The sequence below is a fragment of the Leptodactylus fuscus genome, chromosome 1 (assembly GCF_031893055.1).
Source record: "Leptodactylus fuscus isolate aLepFus1 chromosome 1, aLepFus1.hap2, whole genome shotgun sequence".
Taxonomy (NCBI): domain Eukaryota; kingdom Metazoa; phylum Chordata; class Amphibia; order Anura; family Leptodactylidae; genus Leptodactylus; species Leptodactylus fuscus.
In genome coordinates, this window is record NC_134265.1 from 114,881,249 (window position 1) to 114,901,976 (window position 20,728).

Sequence of the window (20,728 nt, forward strand, 5' to 3'; positions counted from 1 at the left end):
TATGCTCCTCAGTGGCCCCCACTCAGTAATATATGCTCCACAGTGGCCCCCACTCAGTATTATATGCTCCACAGTGGCCCTCCACAGTACAATGCACTCAACAGTGGCCTTCACACTGTACAATGCACTCCACAGTGGCCCCTAGACAGTATTATACGCTCCACAGTGGCCTCCACACATTATTATATGCTCCATAGTAGGCCCCTGCACAGTATTATATGCTCCACAGAGGCCCCCACACAGTATTATATGCTCCACAGTGGGTCCCTACACAGTATTATATGCACCACTTTGGGCCACCACACAGTATTATATGCACCACAGTAGCCACACCCTCCCCTCACAATATACTTACCTGAAGTCCCACAAAGAGCAGCCAGGTGCCCTCCTTCTTCTGACTGCAGGCGCTGATGACGTCATCGTGCCTGCATTGAGGCACATACAGCTGAAGGAAGCGATCATTCACTAATAGGGAATCCTGTACCAGATTCCCTGTTAGTGAGTAATCCGGGCAACAGTGCACATGCCAGTAGACAGGGCTCTGAATGCCCCCTCTGGCAAGCGTGCCTTAGCTTTGCCAACATGGCCCTAAGGTTTACTGCAAGTAGATTTACAAGAGACAGCAAAGAATGGCAATAAAAACCAGTATTAGGGCTAGTTCACACGGGGACAAGGAGGCGGATTTTGACAGCGGATTTCGCCTCAAAATCCGCCTCCATAGAATGGTGGTCTATATAGAGGGCTAGATTTTTTTTTTTTTCCGCTAGCGTTTTTTTCCGCTAGGGGAAAAAAGAAGCGACATAAACTTTCTTCAGGCATTTTCAACCTGAAGAAAGCAACAGATGTGAATGGGAAGCAAAAAGACCACGCAGAAAAAAATGCTACGCGTTTTTTGCGACCCATTCACTTTACAGGAAAGGAAAACTGCCTGGCATTTTTGGAAGCGGTTTTTACAAAAAACCACTCCACAAAAAGCACGGCAAGGTCCAAAAAATGCTTCCTGATTAGGAAGCGTTTTTTTTCAGGACCAAAGTAAGCCACACGTAATTTATGTGTGAACTAGCCCTTAAAAAATTTGCTAAGGCAATCTCATAGGCCACAAAAACATATAAACAGTGCAGTGAAGCCAAAAAAAAAAATAGCCCATCATGAACTTTCTGCTTTTATTCCTGTCTTTAGATCCAGCTTTCACTCTTGTTTTAGACAATAGTGGATATATATCCATTGTGTATGAGTTGGCAAATCAGTTAGAGATGAGCGAACACTGTTCGGATCAGCCGATCCGAACAGCACGCTCCCATAGAAATGAATGGAAGCACCTGTGACGCTGACTTTGCCGGCGGCCGGCGTCACAGGTGCTTCCATTCATTTCTATGGGAGCGTGCTGTTCGCTCATCTCTAGTTATGATCTCTTTTTTTTTTTTTTTTTCCCTTTTTCACTTAGGTTTGAGTTGTTGCTACACTACTACTACATGTTCCTGACTTTTTACCACTTTGCTATTATGAGGCCCCCTAAACCAGCAGCATGTCTTTATGCTGTTTGGGTTTACGGCACCAGATCTGGCGAACGTGCTGCCATCTGTTGCTTTCTAGGTGAGCTTTATACTTTTTAATGTGCCAGAATTGAGATTCACTACTCATCTCTAGCGACCCCTGGAGAATGTGCACTGCTGATCAGTAAATACAAGGATCACAGTAGGATGTGACAGAAGGATGAGATAGGAATGTAGTCAAGAAAGTAGGCAATATCCAGAACTGACAACAACAGGTATCAAATGAACAATCCCAAGTGTGAAGCAGAAGCAATATCCAGAAATAAGGTGGAGGTCAGAATCAGGGTCAATAGTCATAATCCAGAAAAATAGCACAAAGAAGGACAGAGCATGAACCTCAACTAACAGGCAAGGTATGGCAAGATCTTTAGGGATTCTTTTACCTAACAACCGAATGTGGCCATCAGCACATCTGCTGGGATTTAGCTCTATAACCAGCTGAGATATGTATCACTCTTGCGCCTAGATAATGTTGTTACATACTTGTCTTTTTGATTCCCTCTCAGCATAGTCAGACCAACTGGATTCCCTTGGGCCTGGGTGATGGAATAATCATTGCTTTTGTATATGCCAGCCAATAAGAATCTGTATACATTTTTCTCTCCATCACTCAACACACTTGATGATATTTCTGAAAGGAAATGAACAGACCATCAGTGGAAGCTTTAAAGGGGCTCTATCATTGGGGAAAGTTATTTTTAACTAAGCACATCCCTGCATAGCCTTTAGAAAGTCTATTCCATACCTACCTTTTGTATGTAAATTGCCTCAGTGGTTTTTGAATGAGACCATTTGTATTCATATGCTAATTAGCCTCTAAGGGCACCCTGGAAGTCTCATCGTGCACCCTCTGCTAATTCTTTCCTTTGTAGCCTGTGCTGCTGCTGATGACTTCCTGCTTCCTCTTTGCACACACAGATAGGAAAGAATAGAAGAGACGAGTGCTGCTGGGAACTTCCTGTGCTGGTTGGAAGCTAATTAGCATATGAATAAAAACGGACTCATTCAACAGCCCCTGAGGCAATTTACATACAAAAGGTAGGTGTGAAATACCATTTCTAAAGGTTATGCATGTATGTGCTTAGTTATGGACTCCTAGTATATCTTCTCTTCTCAAGCTTATGTGTGTCTACGTCTGTAATATATTACTGTGTATTATCCTGTATCTGTATTATTATGCTGCTGTAACATGCTGAAATTTCCCCAATGTGGGACTATTAAAGGATTATCTTATCTTAAAAATTACTTTTCCCAATGATAGAGCCCCTTTAACAACAAGAGTATGCAGCTACTTCTAAGCACAGAGGTATTTTAAAATGATTCCATATATAACCCATATAAGTACTATCAATATACAGTATAAGTACTATCATGATGTCTATCATACACCACTACCATAGACATACAGTGCCTTGCGAAAGTATTCGACCCTCTTGAACTTTTCAACCTTTTGCTACATTTCAGGCTTCAAACATAAAGATACTAAATTTACATTTTTTTGGGAAGAATCAACAACAAGTGGGACACAATTGTGAAGTGGAACGAAATTTATTGGATATTTTAAACTTTTTTAACAAAGAAAAAACTGAAAAATTGAGCATGCAAAATTATTCGGCCCCCTTACGTTAATACTCTGTAGTGCCATCTTTTGCTGTGATTACAGCTGCAAGTCACTTGGGGTAAGTCTCTCAGTTTTGCACATCGAGAGACTGAAATTCTTGCCCATTCTTCCTTGCAAAACAGCTGGAGCTCAGTGAGGTTGGATGGAGAGTGTTTGTGAGCAGCAGTTTTCAGCTCTTTCCACAGATTCTCGATTGGAATCAAGTCTGCACTGTGACTTGGCCATTCTAACACCTGGATATGTTTATTTTTGAACCATTCCATTGTAGATTTTGCTTTATGTTTTGGATCATTGTCTTGTTGGAAGATAAATTTCCGTCCCAGTCTCAGGTCTTCTGCAGACTCCAACAGATTTTCTTCCAGAATGGTCCTGTATTTGGCTCCATCCATCTTCCCATCAATTTTAACCATCTCCCTGTCCCTGCTGAAGAAAATCAGGTCCAAACCATGATGCTGCCACCACCATGTTTGTTGCTTTTACGCCAAACATATCATTTTGGATTTTGGCCAAAAAGTTTCGATTTTGGTTTCATCTGACCAGAGCACCTTCTTCCAAATGTTTGGTGTCTCCCAGGTGGCTTGTGGCAAATTTTAAATGAGACTTTTTATGGATATCTTTGAGAAATGGCTTTCTTCTTGCCTCTCTTCCATAAAGGCCAGATTTGTGCAGTGTACGACTGATTGTTGTCCTATGGTCAGACTCTCCCACCTCAGCTGTAGATCTCTGCAGTTCATCCAGAGTGATCATGGGCCTCTTGGCTGCATCTCTGATCAGTCTTCTCCTTGTTTGAGATGAAAGTTTAGAGGGACAGCTGGGTCTTGATAGATTTGCAGTGGTCTGATACTCCTTCCATTTCAATATGATTGCTTGCACAATTCTCTTTGGGATGTTTAAAGCTTGGGAAATCTTTTTTGTATCCAAATCCGGCTTTAAACTTCTCCACAACAGTATCTCGGACCTGCCTGGTGTGTTCCTTGGTCTTCATGATGCTCTCTGCGCTTTAAACAGAACCGTGAGACTATCACAGAGCAGGTGCATTTATATGGAGACTTGGTTACACACAGGTGGATTCTATTTATCATCATCAGTCATTTTGGACAACATTGGATCATTCAGAGATCCTCACTGAACTGAACGGAGTGAGTTTGCTGCACTGAAAGTAAAGGGGCCGAATAATATTGCACGCCCCACTTTTCAGTTTTTTATTTGTTAAAAAAGTTTAAAATATCCAATAACTTTCATTCCAATTCACAATTGAGTCCCACTTGTTGATTCTTCCCCAAATATTAAAATTTTATCAACAAATTGAAGTAGTCTCAGCACGCCGGATGATACGTTTTCTTAAAAAAAATTCCAAATTTTATTGTGTGACTAAGCCATGACTAAGGGGTCATATCCCCGAAACGCGTAGGCTTATTCGTCCTTCTGTCCCGTCTGCACAAGGACATATCCATCGACTGCTTTTCCAAGAACAATATATATATATTTTTAACTTGGAGCATGTCTCCACAATAAAATTTAAAAAATTTTTTTTTTAAGAAAACGTATCATCCGGCGTGCTGAGACTACTTCAATTTGTTGCTTCTATTGTGTCTGTGCCGGACATGACGTCCCGGGCATCCGGATGACTACAAGCACCTACTACTCCTGCATTAACAGTAAGAGACATTTATCATTTTTGTAATACGGGCTGAGACAAATTTTTCTTCTTTGCATATTAAAATTTTATATCTTTATGTTTTGAAGCCGGAAATGTGGCAAAAGGTTGAAAAGTTCAAGGAGGCCGAATACTTTCACAAGGAACTGTATCATTATGATAGACAACATGATAGTACTTAAGGGACAAACTTGATCTGTTTCGTGTGAACTAAAAAAAAAAGTAAATGGAATCATCATAAGTAAAAAAACAATGATTTATTTGACGATATTAAAAATCATTAATACAACAAAATACAGAGACATCAACATATACATATGAAGGGACCAATGCTACCTGTAAAAGAACATACATGATAGTTGGGAACATGTAAATATGTAACAATAATAAAATCCAGCAGTGGAGTATGGTGATAACAAATAGCCTTTAGCAGAGAGATCAGCATCAGTGAGTGTTTATATGTAGTGAAGTCATAGTGATAGCTTTCATACAAGGATTAATATAGCTAGCTCTGCACAAGGACAAGTATAGAAAATACTGACGAATACTGCCTTCTTCTGGGAGTGGCAGCGCCGGAAACGTGCGTTGGGGTTCTGGGTATCTGCTCCCTCCAGGCCTATTACTACAATTCTACTATGGGTATGTGTTCACTGTTATGTCTTTGATTAATCATTATACAGTCTATTTCACTCTGAACTACTGCTGAACACCTCTGAGACTTTCTGTTTCCGTGTCTGCTCTGATATTATATCCATTTACTATACACTCCGATTTTATGGATTCGTATATGATGTCTATTTATACTGCTAGCCCTTTTTGTCTGTTGGTAATTATCCTTCCCAAGTTTTTAATAATTTCTAATAAAATGTAAGTTTTTATACTGAGTATTCCTCCCCGTTTTTCAGTTTTGCCCTATATATGTAGTGGTGCCGCTTATGTCTCTTTTATTTTACATATCTGGTTGAGAAACATCCATTTATGGATCACTAAAAGAGACTACAATGATACTTGCTAATATATCTGTTACCAGCTGTAACTAACTGTGATTGAACGAGTTCCAAAACATGTACGGGGTGGTGACTGGGACAATCAGATTCTGCGCCGGGAGGCCTTCTGGATATTCCAATTCTCATCTGTCAAACCCCGGGGTCTTAATGATAATATATCTTTTTTACCATTTGTCTGAATTGTGGTATTATAACCATCATTTCACAACTGAGTATCATAGACATTCAGCGAGTTCGAAAGTCTCCATCACATGCACTTTTTGTACACGGTGGTGTGAGGGGAGCTAGAACCTTCTGATAAATTTTTGGGCTGGGATCAGGAGTCGAGATGTGCTCTTACATCTCGATTCCAGATGTTGGTGCCAGTAATGGTTAAACATAGGGCAGGCTACACATATGGTGCGGCTAGATGATGCGGTACCGAATATGTTATCATCAGGTACGGGGATATAACTCCAGTTTTACAAACTGGTACCGGCATTCTCACATTTGGCACACCGTAGAGGCTATTCACATGATGCGGTTTCAGAATGCAGTACCTCTCCTATTGTCAATGTATAGAGAGATCGTTGCCTATATGTAAAATGGAATCCGTTTGTTGGCTCTAGTGTGCCGAGGCTTTGGTCCACCGAGATTTATTAATGCATCCTAGGTACTGGGATGTATTGATGTATTTCCAGCTTTACAAGCTGGTATCGGCGTTGTCACCTTGGGCACACAGTAGGGACTGTTTACTTGATGCGGTTCCACAATACGGTATCTCTCCAAATGTCAATATATAGAGAGATCGTTGCATAGATGTGAAATTGAATCCGTGCGCTTGCTCTAGTTTATTGAGGGTCACGACAGCGTGACTACCTGAATGTCCATAAGATGAGATGATGGATATTTACTTACCACTGATATACTTACCTATTGAGCTTTTCTGAGAACGGACGCGGTCTCCTCCTAGCAGAGCCCGTGATACGCCCACGACACTCCCTCTGGGCCATGTGATATGCATGGAACCGCCCAGCGCCATTGATTGGACGGTGCCGAGAGGGGGCGGGTTTTACCTCACTCGGTGACTATATATGAGTGAGGAGTTACGAACGCAGTGTCAGACCTTATGAAAGTAGTGGCACCTACCACAAGGGTCCCGCGAACTGCGGTTTTGACCGCACACCGGCATCTAGGTGTTAGGCAGGGTGATGATAGTCTCCTGATGAGTACTATACGAAACGCGTTGAGACTTATCATATATATCTGAGGGGTGAACGGCTGCTGTGAAACGATACAGCCACCCCAACAATTTGTTTGGTACCCTTATCATTAGTGGGAAGCATGCCAAAACGCTGCTTTTAGCCATCAAGTTGAGTGCTTAATTGTATATAATTTAAGCCTGCTTCCGACAGATGAGGTGTAGCTGCACCTAAATGGTAGCAGCTCAACTATATACCCTTTGTTGCTGTAGCTGTCAGGTTTATGTTATAGATTCCCATTGATATATCAATCAACATCTCCATTTACCCTTTAAGACAATAGGGATATGGTTATAACTCTGAGATATATCTTTATGTAGGAGCATTATTCATCATTTACTGACGGCTCAGATATTCAGGGGTTTGTAGATAGGTGTTCTACTTCCATGGGGAGCACATGTTCTATTGAGGATCCTTTATTTTTAAATGTATAAAATAAAAGTTATATTTTATTAATTTTCTTTTGGGGGGGACAATTTTGGTTTTGATAATATTTGAATGGTTACCCTCGATCCTGGTTTAGTAACTGTAATGGTACCTGCAAGGTATCAGGGAATAGATATACCTGCTGCTTGCCTAAAGTGGCCCTTTCCTACCTCTACTAACTCCCAGCGCTTTGTATTTTTCAATAGACACTGCTCCCCTGGTATTTTTTTCTCTAACCCCCACTGTTCCCGAGCAATAGTTTCTATTAATCTTAGTATACTTACAGTATCCTCTCTGCTGTCAGGTGGGCATTCCCATTCTGTCTGCCCAAGCCCAGGGATTGCCCACCTGATAGCATAGAGAAAAGTAACAGAAATGATTGCTCAACAATGGTGGGGTCCAAAGAAAAAAATCCAGCTGTCTTGGAATCAGTGGCGTGGCACCTACAGAAAGACACAATGAGTTGGTGGAGGTGGTAAAAGGTCCTTTGTAATAATAGTAGGCAAGCACCAATAATGCACATCTCTATATATTTATAAGTGACTTCTACACAGGATTTTATGTTCTGTACATGAAGATGTATTTGCACATACTTATCTCTTAAGAAATGCAAAGTTGTTTATATTGCTTTCACAAGAAGTCTCTTAGGTAACAAGGTAAGTCCTGTTTCTATGTTGTCATTGTCAACACTTTACCATTATGACTAAATTCTGCCAAACACATTATTTTGCACTTATTCAGAGTAAACTGCAGTTTTCAAAATATACTCTATTGCTGTACTTTAACTAAATCCCTAACCACTATATTATACTGCCTGAATGTCTACTGTGTTGCTGCTTTTTGTGTCATCTGCAAAAATGCAAACCTTTCCCTCTGGACCATCTGTCACTTGTGCTGCTGTAACATCATGGTATGTGGGAATATACTGTGTGCACCAAATTATATTACAAACTATGATGAAGATATTTTTCTCATACCACGTTTTGCTACTGGCACGTAAAAGTCTGTTCATTATTTGCCAAATTAATGCAAACTAGAGTAACACATACAGCAAAGAAACTCAATTTACAAAAAGAGATGCATATTTCAGTGGGAAAGGCCAAAAAACACAGTTCTCTACATCAATACATAAAAATGTGTTCATATTGGGTAGGCCAGAGAATGGTGCGTGAGCTGCACCTAGTGGACATGTAGAGCACTGCAAGCCTTGCATCAATTTATTTTCTCAGTTTAAGCATTACATGATTAGTCATTCTTGGTCACACAGACTCATGAATGAGCAAGTTCCTAATTAGAGATCAGTACAAATAGTAAATAGATTCTTTATACTATGTCACTGCTTTATTTGCATTTGCCTGCTGTACATTCACAACACAATTAACCACATTTGTTTCATGGCTGGGCCAGATGTTGGCTGTGAATAGTCAACGATTAGCAAAACTCACAATTCAATACAAAAATGCATACAAAATGGTTGGAATAAAGGTCAGAAACATTTCTGCAGAAAATGAATTGTAATAGGGAGATGATAAAGGGCTCAGGCCATGCCATAACAGCATCTGCTTATTTTGTGGCAAGATAGGACATTGTTCGCACCATCAAAGTTTCAGTATGCAAGTATTACAAAATACAATTGGCATGATTTCTATGCGTGATATAGTCAGGCCTGGCTCACATCTGAGTTCGGTATTTAGTTTGGGGAGTCCGCATGGGGACCCCCAAACGGAATACCGAATGCATTGACAAGAAGTGAGCTTATGAAAGCACATGGAGCCCATAGACTATAATGGGGTTCGTGTGTTTTCTGCGCAATGTCCGCACTAGTCATGCGGAGAGGAAAGTAGTTCATGAAGTACTTTTTTTCTCTGCATGTTCTAAGTGGACACCACACGGAAAAAACACGAACCCCATTATAGTCTATGAACTCCATGTGCTTTCATTCCTCACCGCTTGTCATTGCATTCAGTATTCCATTCGGGGGTCCCCATACATTTCGTGGTACAGTTGTCTACAACAAATTTTTGTAATGTGTTTTTCTCCCAATAGACTCAAAGCATCTACTTTTCAATGCCACCACTACAGGAGACTACAGTATATGGGTTAAAACACTGAGAAACTGTTTTATAGCAGTATTACACTGAATATTGTTACATTGTGTCATGGTAGGCACCACTAGTGTTTCCTCTCTGCAGTCACTTTATACAACCATCAGTATGGTGGTATTGTACCTTGCGAAACACTATCAACAGTATCACACTGGGGTTTCAATTTGGAGAGAGAACAGCATAATCCCTCTGTTTCCTGTAATGTACGTTACCCACATTGGTTACAGTATTATTAATTATTATTATTATTGTTTATTTATATATATAGCACCATTAATTCCACGGTGCTTTACATTTGTTGGTTTACATACAGTACACAAAATATACAGATGGATATAATACTAACAATGACCGACTGGCACAGTGGGGTAGAGGGCCCTGCCCACGAGGGCTTACAATCTATTGGGTAGTAATCGTGTAATCGATGAAACACCTAATATTGTAGTATTTAAAAGAGCAATGCATCTGTTAGTTTAAAGGGATTTTCCAATTTAATTTTCATTATGTAATAGTGTTGTAGAGCATTGCATAAGTTAAAAAACAAACAAACATTATTCACCTCTGCCAGGCCTCTGCTTCCAGTGGCGACAGTTTTGATCTTCTATATACAGGTTCTGTGGCTGACGTCACCAGTGACGCCCCGTAATGTGCTGTTTGTGAAGAAGTGACCAATGAGGCCTGTGATTAACTGTACAAACAGTTGTGGGACCTGTAAACCGATGACCAGAGGGGCAGATATAGCATTCATGGAGACCCAAGCAAATGTCTGGGGGCCCTTTAATTAAAATATCTTGTCCATGACCCCAATTTACAGTTCCTACACATCATAATGTGCTCTTTACTGGCCCCCACACCATATAATGCCCATGTGCTGGCCCACACACAGCATAATGCCTCCATTATTGTTTCCACACAAACTGATGCCCCCATTATAGGCTCCCACACAGCATAATTCCCCCTTTATTGGCCCACACACATAATAATGGCCCATTTATTGTCTCCTACACAACATAATGCCCCTTTTACTGGCCCCTAGAGACAATAGGCCACTTTCTATTGGATTATTCCAATAGGTAATGGCCTCTATTGCACAGGCTCAACTCCGGGTAGCTTTCAGGAATATTGCATCATTATGTGTACCATTTCCTGGAGACAGAGGGCCTGTGAATGAGTGGGGATTGATAAGTATCACATTACTTATTGGAATAATCCAATAGATGACACTTGATTTTTATTTTTTTTTTAAAGAAAAAAGGAGGACCTCCATGTCACAGTCCCGCAGCGCCTACTTACGCCAATTTGTACTTGGGGTACTGGGAGGAGCGCCACGTCTTCTCGGAGTCATGGGAGGAATGGACTAAGTACATCCTCCTATGGCTCCAATATATAGATGACATCTTGATAGTGTGGACAGGGACAGCAGGACTATTCTGGGATTTTGTGAACATTTTGACTATCAATGATTTAAATCTTAGGTTTACGGCTGAGATCAGTGACACCGAGATTGCGTTCTTGATATTAAAATCAGGATTGGAATTACAGGTAATGTTACAACTACCTTACACCGCAAAGAGACGGCAACGAATAATCTCCTGAGGTGGAAGAGTGCACACCCAGAGAAATTACGTAAGGGGATTCCCAAGGGACAGTTTCTGCGGGTATGCAGAAACTGTTCAACAGATGCGGAATATCAAATTAAGTCTGGGAGGTTGGAACAGAGGTTCAGGAGAAGGGGTTACCCACCCCAAGTGATCAGAAATGCCAGGGAATATGCACATAATTGCGAGCGGACTAGTTTACTTGTCCCTAAAGCTAAGGCTCCGAAGAATGATGTGATCAGACTAATCGGGACATATGATCGGGGTGCTAAAATGGTTGCCGGTATATTACAGACGTACTGGAACATTTTATTGAGTGATCCATATGTGGCGGACAACGTTACACCTTATCCATCTATAACATATAGACGGGGCCGCAATATTGGGGATAGGTTGGTTCACAGCCACCTTGAACCAGTAAGAAACGAAACGTGGCTGGGTAGAAATCTCTGCGATTACATAAGAAATGGCAAAGAGGTGGTAGCGGCAACAAAGGGAGAGAGATTTAGGATTTCATCAACTGTCGATCTACTGGAGCTGTCTATGTAAGGAACAACCTACTATGTAGTGGAGGAATGACATCATACAGATAGAACGCACTGAATGATGACATTGTGTTTACATGTACAGTGCTCATGATGGGAAGGGCTGGCAGTCAGCATGAGCACTAATCTACATCTGATAACTGGGCTATACTCACGGGGGCATAACAGTTGGAATATCCAGGTCCTAGATCAGGTCCCCACCTCCTTACTTACTTACCTGATTTTATGTTGAAAAAACTACTCGATATGGCTGATCGTCTGGAATATTTTGATGGATGATCATGTGACCTACCAGATCAGCTGATGGATATGTGACGGAGGAACGCCCCTGGATGGGAGCCGAGGGGCTGGATGAGTTGATAAACTGTTATTGGACATTCATCCGGTGGGCGGCGATAGGGAGGCGGGTCCTTCAGACGTTCCACACTATATAGTTGTGTGTGAGCGCAGGCAAGGCGTCAGACATTCTAAGTATTGGGGCACACCACCAGTGCCTCAAGAACTGCAGTTTTTACTGCACACCGATTGTATTGCTTTATCCTTTATACATCACATACCTAGCTCCTGATGAGCCTGTTTTAGTACAGGCAAAACGCGTAGAGCATAATTGTATAGATAGTCTGCAAGTATCCTAGGTAGCGCTCCGGCAGCACTAGGGTCTATGTATCAGGATCCAGCTTCAACGGGGTGTCTAGTGGCTATAGGAGTTGAACGATAGTTCTTATACTGCTGATACTGCCGATACTGCTGCTGTTTTAGTACAGTGTAACGAATTGTTGTATTGCTAAATATGAGTCCCACTCCATTAATACGGAATCAATACAATGAGGCTGCTATAACGCAGATGTAAGGCAGAGTTCAATTAGGACATAGGAAGTATCGTTCGCTCCACACTATCTCTGTATAGCACCTTTTGATCTTATCTAATTAGCCACCCAAGGGTTATTTAGTGTGTGCGGCTTACGCAGTTATCAGCTGAAGATACCTTAATCCCTTGAACAATCGATGTGGGTAGACAGGGCCGGCGTCAGCGCACGGCATAGTCGGGCAAGTGCCGGGGCCCACAGAGCCTCTGGGGGCCCCTCGGCACTTGCCTGTCACGATTTCAGCTCATCGGCGTCCGTCCGTAGGAGTTCAGCTCCTACTTTAAAGCTCCGGCCCGGCTTGCGTGTGTAGGCGCGATGACGTCATCACGCATACACACGCAAGCCGGGCCGCAGCTAAGCAGGAGCTGAACTCACAGCTCCTGCTTTAATCGCGTATGTGACTGGAGAGAGGAGCGTCGGGGGATCGATGGAAGGTGAGTGATGGAAGGTGAGTATAAGTGTTTGTTTTGTATTAAATATAAAGGTGGAACATAATGAAGGGGGCCCATGAAACTGGGGGGCAAATGAAGGGGAGGGGGGAACGGCATGACACTGGAGAACATGAAGGTGGTGGGGAGAGAACGGCATGAAACTGGGGACAAAGATGGAGGGGGCCCAATGAAACTGGGGGTCAAATGAAGGGGAGGGGGAACAGCATGACACTGGGTCAGATGAAGGGGGTGGGGAGAGAACAGCATGACACTGGGGCAGAGACGGGGGACATGAAACTGTGGGCAGATGAAGGGGGAGAACGTGATGAAACTGGGGACAGAGATGGAGGGGGGACATGAAACTGGGGGCAAAGGAAGGGTGTATATGAAACTGGGGGAGAGATGGAGGGGGGGCATATAATTTACGGGTGACTGTAGGAGGATTGTACTGTGTGGGAGCACATGATAAATGAATGAGAATGGGTGGAATCAACAAAAGTGGGTGGAGCCAAATTTGCCGCGGCGCGCAGAGCACGCCGCACATTTTGCTCCTCTTTCTTCTCTTTAAAAATTGGGAGGTATGGCGTTGGTGACGCCACACTCCTGCATGACGTCACTCGCTTCATCTGCGACGCACAGTGTCTCGACTCCCCCGCCTCCTTTACAAGGGGGCCCACTGAGGCTCTGTCGCCCAAGGGCCCATAAAAACCTGGAGCCGGCCCTGTGGGTAGACATCTATGTGTGAACGGTACCTTATCACCCACATAGTGTAAATATAGTGAATTGTCCTAAGGGAGGGCACGTCAGCATAGTCAGCTGTGCAACTTTAACCTACAAGGGTGTTTATGTTGTAAAGTGTTTAGACGTTTTTAGCCTATGTGGCAAATAATAAAAGTTATATATTTTAGTGAAATACATTAGTCTTTATACCAGTCAGCCAGGCTGTGACAATATTGATATAGTGGTTGTACTATACCCCTGTGAAGACCTCCATGTCACCCACTATAGTAAGGGTCCCCTTTTGCTTGGGCTTCAATGCACTTGCAAGTGTTGCCAAAATCAATCCTGTTTATGAAATTTAAGCCATGGTTTGATCGTATCACAGTGAGGTCCGGTTCACATCTGCATTCGGCCCATTCCGTTCACCTATGAATTATGCATAGAGAAAAGTCCTGGAAGCAGCACTTTTCTCTCCGTATTTTTCATGCAGAACCCACATAGACCTCATTATAGACTATGGGGTCCGCAGATTTCCTTAGGTAACCGTTTTTTTTTATGCAGACATGTTTCCATTCGATGGGTCCCCAAGCGGATTCCCCAAATGGAAACCCAAACACAGATGTGAACCAGACCTGAGATGCTCAAGTTTCTCATCACCTCTTCAACTGAGAAACACAATCTACATATCATTGGCAAAGCATTTCTAAACAAAGGGAGTCTGTCAGAAGATTTATGTCTCTCTGGTTACAAGCAACTATGCTTACTTTGGAACAAGGAAAATGTTTGTTCTCGTACCGTGTTAGCCAGTGGTTAGGAAATATAAAAAAAAAAAAAAAAACTGGCACGTCTTCATTGGGTGATCGCTTTTTTAATGGCCAACCCATAATCATGACAGTATATGACGTTTTGAAGCTTACTCTGGGCTTCTTCTTCAAATATATCTAAAAACACTTTCTGCAGGCTGCATATTTATGTATAACTGGACACATAGGGATAGGATTACAGGAGGGAGGGGGGAGAGGCTTATTACTATATACATATAAAACAAATAATCAATTCCCATTTCCCAGGTTCTTTATCTTTACGGCTGTCTTAGATCAGTGATTTGTATAGAATGACATGAACCCATGTGATGTATTCATTCCATTATCCAGAGTCTTAAATAGGGTCATGCACTTGTATTCATAATTCAGTCGCTGTTTTCTTGATTTAAAATTCCCTCTTAAAGTCAAAATTTTCATGTCACTGGTGATATTATGATCTTCCTGGCAGAAATGTTTTGACACGGGAAGGTCTATTCTCTGTTGTTTAATTGTATGGCAATGTGAATTAATTCTCATTCTGAGTTTCTGGACGGTCTCTCCAACATACAGATTTTCAGTGGAACATTTGGTGCACATTATCAAATACACTACATTAGGTGTGTTACAGGTGAACAGACCTGGGATTTTATATTCCCTGGTAGAGTTTGGTATCTGTATCCTGTCACTGGTCAGTATGTGAAGGCAGGTTTTGCACCTATTCTGTCCGCATGGAAATGTTCCTGTGTAAGTTGGAGGTGACAGGGAGCTACTGACCACCATATTCCTGAGGTTTGGTAGCTGTCTATAGCACAGGAGAGGGGGGTCTGGAAAAATGGATTTTAGGCGGTGGTCTTTTTGCAGTAGTGGATGTAATTTGCGTGTGATTCCTCTCAGCGTCTCCAGGTGTGGGTTATATGTGACGACCAGGGGCAGCCGATTGTTTTCCTGTTTGGTACTGTATTTTAATAAATTCGATCTTGGTATTCTGGTAGCTCTGGTGATTTGGTTATCATCTTTTCTTGGATGGTTGTTGGTTGTTCATCTCTATCTGCAGGGTTTGAACATATGCGATGATATCTCTGACCTACTACCGTTTCATTGATAATATCCTAATCATTTGGACTGGGTCTGAACAACAGCTGTAAACGTTCCATGAACAATTCAACCAGTTCCATCCCACCATCAACCTGATGCTCAATCACTCCTTCTCTGAAATAAACTTCCTGGACGCAGTCATCAAGATACAGGACAACAAAATTGAGACATCACTGTATCGGAAACCAATTGACCTACCAACCTACCTAAGATGGGATAGCTTTCATCCAAAACACATAAAGAACTCCATTGTGTACAGCCAGGTCATCAGATATCATTGCATATGTTCAAACCCTGCAGATAGAGACAAACACCTTGCAGGCCTCAAAAACACATTCTTGAGGCAGGGTTACCATCCAAGAACAGTTGATAACCAAATCACCAGGGCCACCAGAATACCAAGATCAGATTTATTAAAATACAATACCAAACAGGAAAATAATTGGGTGCCCCTGATCGTCACATATAACCCCCACCTGGAGACGCTGAGAGGAATCACACGCAAATTACATCCACTACTACAAAAAGACCACTGTCTAAAATCCATATTTCCAGATCCCCCTCTCTTGTGCTATAGACAGCCACCAAACCTCAGGAATATGGTTGTGAGCAGCTCACTGTCACCTCCAACTAACACAGGAACATTTCCTTGCGGACAGAAAAGGTGCAAAACCTGCCCTCACATACTGACTACTGACAGGATAGAGATACCAAACTCTACCAGGGAATATCAAATCCCAGGTACGTTCACCTGTAACACACCTAATGTAGTGTATTTAATAATGTGCACCAAATGTCCCACTGAAAATCTGTATGTTGGAGAGACTGGCCAGAAACTCAGAATGAGAATTAATTCACATCACCATACATTTAAACAACAGAGAATAGACCTTCCCGTGCCAAAACATTTCTGCCAGGAAGATCATAATATCACCAATGACATGAAAATTTTGACTTTAAGAGGGAATTTTAAATCAAGAAAACAGCGACTGATTTATGAATACAAGTGCATGACCCTATTTAAGACTCTGGATAATGGAATGAATACATCACATGGGTTCATGTCATTCTATACAAATCACTGAACTAAGACAGCCATAAAGATAAAGAACTTGGGAACTGGGAATTGATTGTTTTTATATGTATATAGTAATAAGCCTCTCCCCCCCCCCTCCCTCCTGTAATCTTATCCCTATGTGTCCAGTTGTGCATAAATATGCAGCCTGCAGAAAGTGTTTTTAGATATATCTGAAGAAGAAGCCAAGAGTAAGCTTCGAAACGTCATATTCTGTCATCATTATGAGTTAGCCATTAAAAAAGGTATCACCTACTGAAGGCGTGCAAGTTTTTTGTTTTTTTTTATACTCTAGAACATTTTAGTTTTTCAGAGAAAACATACAAGCTGGGAACAGCAAGAAGTCTCCTCCAGGCCTGTCCCTGTTTGGCTTGGTTTACTGGAAAGGTCTGAGCCAAGCAGGGATAAGCTGCTGGGGAGTTACCTAGAGGATGCTTCTCCATGTTCCTCACCATCCACACAGTTCGGAATATGTGCAGCAGACATGCTGTGATTTTCAAAACCGTCGCAGTTTTGGATATCTCAGGATGTGAATTATACCTATGGAAACACCAGAGGTTTCCCTATAGGTACAATGGGAAAAGTGATGCAGGTAAAATCGCAATGCGTTGCCGTTGTGGTTTTTCCTGCAGTTTTTTTTTTTTTTCTGCAGCCTGCTACGTGGGGCTCCTTAGCCTAAAGGAGTTGTCTGATCGCTATAGATGCCACCAGTAGGACCTCTACCAATCATTAGACTGAGAGTGGTATGTCCCACAAATGAATGGAACTACGGTGATATATGTAATATAACAAATCCTGTTCCAAAACACACTGCATTGTCATATTTTTTATGATTTTTTTAAATTTACAAATAGCCCAAAAATGTACCCTTTTTGGGGGGCAAATGGCTGTTTCTACATACACAGCGCTATCTGAAGAAGCAAAGACATTTTACATGGACTGCAAAAAGGGTTGCTTTTTTGGGAGTACTAAAAAAATATTTTGATGATGGCAACAGTGTCATCATCCCCCTGTCAGCATTGGCATCAGCAAGAGATATGTGAAAATCCTCAAGGATCTATGCCTGATTGAGTATCACAAATGTAATATTTTCCACACTTGTAGATGTGCATTTGCTGATGGCGTTGCAGAGGAAAATAGTTTCATCATGTAAATGTTAGCAGAATCTATTAAATTGAAATAGAATATGTCACCAAAAAATAATCTATTTTTTATACCAAGTATATTCGATAACAATAAAGATTTTTTTATTTATTTTCCATGTCAGATTTTAACTAGAGATGAGCGAACAGTGTTCTATCGAACACATGTTCGATCGGATATCAGGGTGTTCGCCATGTTCGAATCGAATCAAACACCACGTGGTAAAGTGCGCCAAAATTCGATTCCCCTCCCACCTTCCCTGGCGCCTTTTTTGCACCAATAACAGCGCAGGGGAGGTGGGACAGGAACTACGACACTGGGGGCATTGAAAAAAATTGGAAAAAGTCATTGGCTGCCGAAATCAGGTGACCTCCATTTTAGACGAATAGTGGATTTCAAATCCGGGTCATATGAGAATGTGAACTTTGTGACTATGAGACAGGGATAGCTGTACAGGCAGGGATAGCTAGGGATAACCTTTATTTAGGGGGGAATGTTATTAAAAATAACTTTTTGGGGCTCTATCGGGTGTGTAATTGTGATTTTTGTGAGATAAACTTTTTCCCATAGGGATGCATTGGCCAGCGCTGATTGGCCGAATTCCGTACTCTGGCCAATCAGTGCTGGCCAATGCATTCTATTAGCTTGATGAAGCAGAGTGTGCACAAGGGTTCAAGCGCACCCTCGGCTCTGATGTAGCAGAGCCGAGGCTGCACAAGGGTTCAAGCGCACCCTCGGCTCTGATGTAGGAGAGCCGAGGGTGCACTTGAACCCTTGTGCACCCTCAGCTCTGCTACATCAGAGCCGAGGGTGCGCTTGAACCCTTGTGCACACTCTGCTTCATCAAGCTAATAGAATGCATTGGCCAGCGCTGATTGGCCAATGTATTCTATTAGCCTGATGAAGTAGAGCTGAATGTGTGTGCTAAGCACACACATTCAGCTCTACTTCATCGGGCTAATAGAATGCATTGGCCAGCGCTGATTGGCCAGAGTACGGAACTCGACCAATCAGCGCTGGCTCTGCTGGAGGAGGCGGAGTCTAAGATCGCTCCACACCAGTCTCCATTCAGGTCCGACCTTAGACTCCGCCTCCTCCGGCAGAGCCAGCGCTGATTGGCCGAATTCCGTACTCTGGCCAATCAGCACTGGCTAATGCATTGTATTGGCTTGATGAAGCAGTGCTGAATGTGTGTGCTTAGCACACACATTCAGCTCTACTTCATCGGGCTAATAGAATGCATTGGCCAGCGCTGATTGGCCGAATTCCGTACTCTGGCCAATCAGCACTGGCTAATGCATTGTATTGGCTTGATGAAGCAGTGCTGAATGTGTGTGCTTAGCACACACATTCAGCTCTACTTCATCGGGCTAATAGAATGCATTGGCCAGCGCTGATTGGCCGAATTCCGTACTCTGGCCAATCAGCACTGGCTAATGCATTGTATTGGCTTGATGAAGCAGTGCTGAATGTGTGTGCTTAGCACACACATTCAGCTCTACTTCATCGGGCTAATAGAATGCATTGGCCAATCAGCGCTGGCCAATGCATTCTATTAGCGTGAACTGAGTTTGCACAGGGGTTCTAGTGCACCCTCGGCTCTGCTACATCAGATTGCTACATCTGATGTAGCAGTGCCGAGTGTGCATCAGATGTGTAGTTGAGCAAAACTGACTCAGCACTGCTAAGTCTGCATTCGCATAGGAATGCATTGGCCAGCCTTCGGCCAATCAGCGCTGGCTCTGCCGGAGGAGGCGGAGTCTAAGGTCGGACCTGAATGGAGACTGGTGTGGAGCGATCTTAGACTCCGCCTCCTCCAGCAGAGCCAGCGCTGATTGGCCGAATTCCGTACTCTGGCCAATCAGCACTGGCTAATGCATTGTATTGGCTTGATGAAGCAGTGCTGAATGTGTGTGCTTAGCACACACATTCAGCTCTACTTCATCGGGCTAATAGAATGCATTGGCCAATCAGCGCTGGCCAATGCATTCTATTAGCGTGAACTGAGTTTGCACAGGGGTTCTAGTGCACCCTCGGCTCTGCTACATCAGATTGCTACATCTGATGTAGCAGTGCCGAGTGTGCATCAGATGTGTAGTTGAGCAAAACTGACTCAGCACTGCTAAGTCTGCATTCGCATAGGAATGCATTGGCCAGCCTTCGGCCAATCAGCGCTGGCTCTGCCGGAGGAGGCGGAGTCTAAGGTCGGACCTGAATGGAGACTGGTGTGGAGCTATCTTAGACTCCGCCTCCTCCAGCAGAGCCAGCGCTGATTGGTCGAGTTCCGTACTCTGGCCAATCAGCACTGGCCAATGCATTTCTATGGGGAAAAGTTAGCTTGCGAAAATCGCAAACTGACAGGGATTTCCATGAAATAAAGTGACTTTTATGCCCCCAGACATGCTTCCCCTGCTGTCCCAGTGTCATTCCAGGGTGTTGGTATCATTTCCTGGGGTGTCATAGTGGACTTGGTGACCCTCCAGACACGAATTTGGGTTTCCCCCTTAACGAGTTTATGTTCCCCATAGACTATAATGGGGTTCGAAACCCATTCGAACACTCGAACAGTGAGCGGCTGTTCGAATCGAATTTCGAACCTCGAACATTTTAGTGTTCGCTCATCTCTAATTTTAACCCTTTAAGGACACAGCCCAAAAAGTAACTGACGTGTTGCATTATATGGCAATAATTTTGAGACAATTTCACTTACACAAGTGATTTTGAGGCTGCTTTTTCGTGACGCGTTGTATTTCAGGTTAGTGACAAACAATGATCAATATTTTTGTATTTATTTATAAAAAAAATAATAGGAAACTTGATGGAAATTTGGAAAAACTTACAA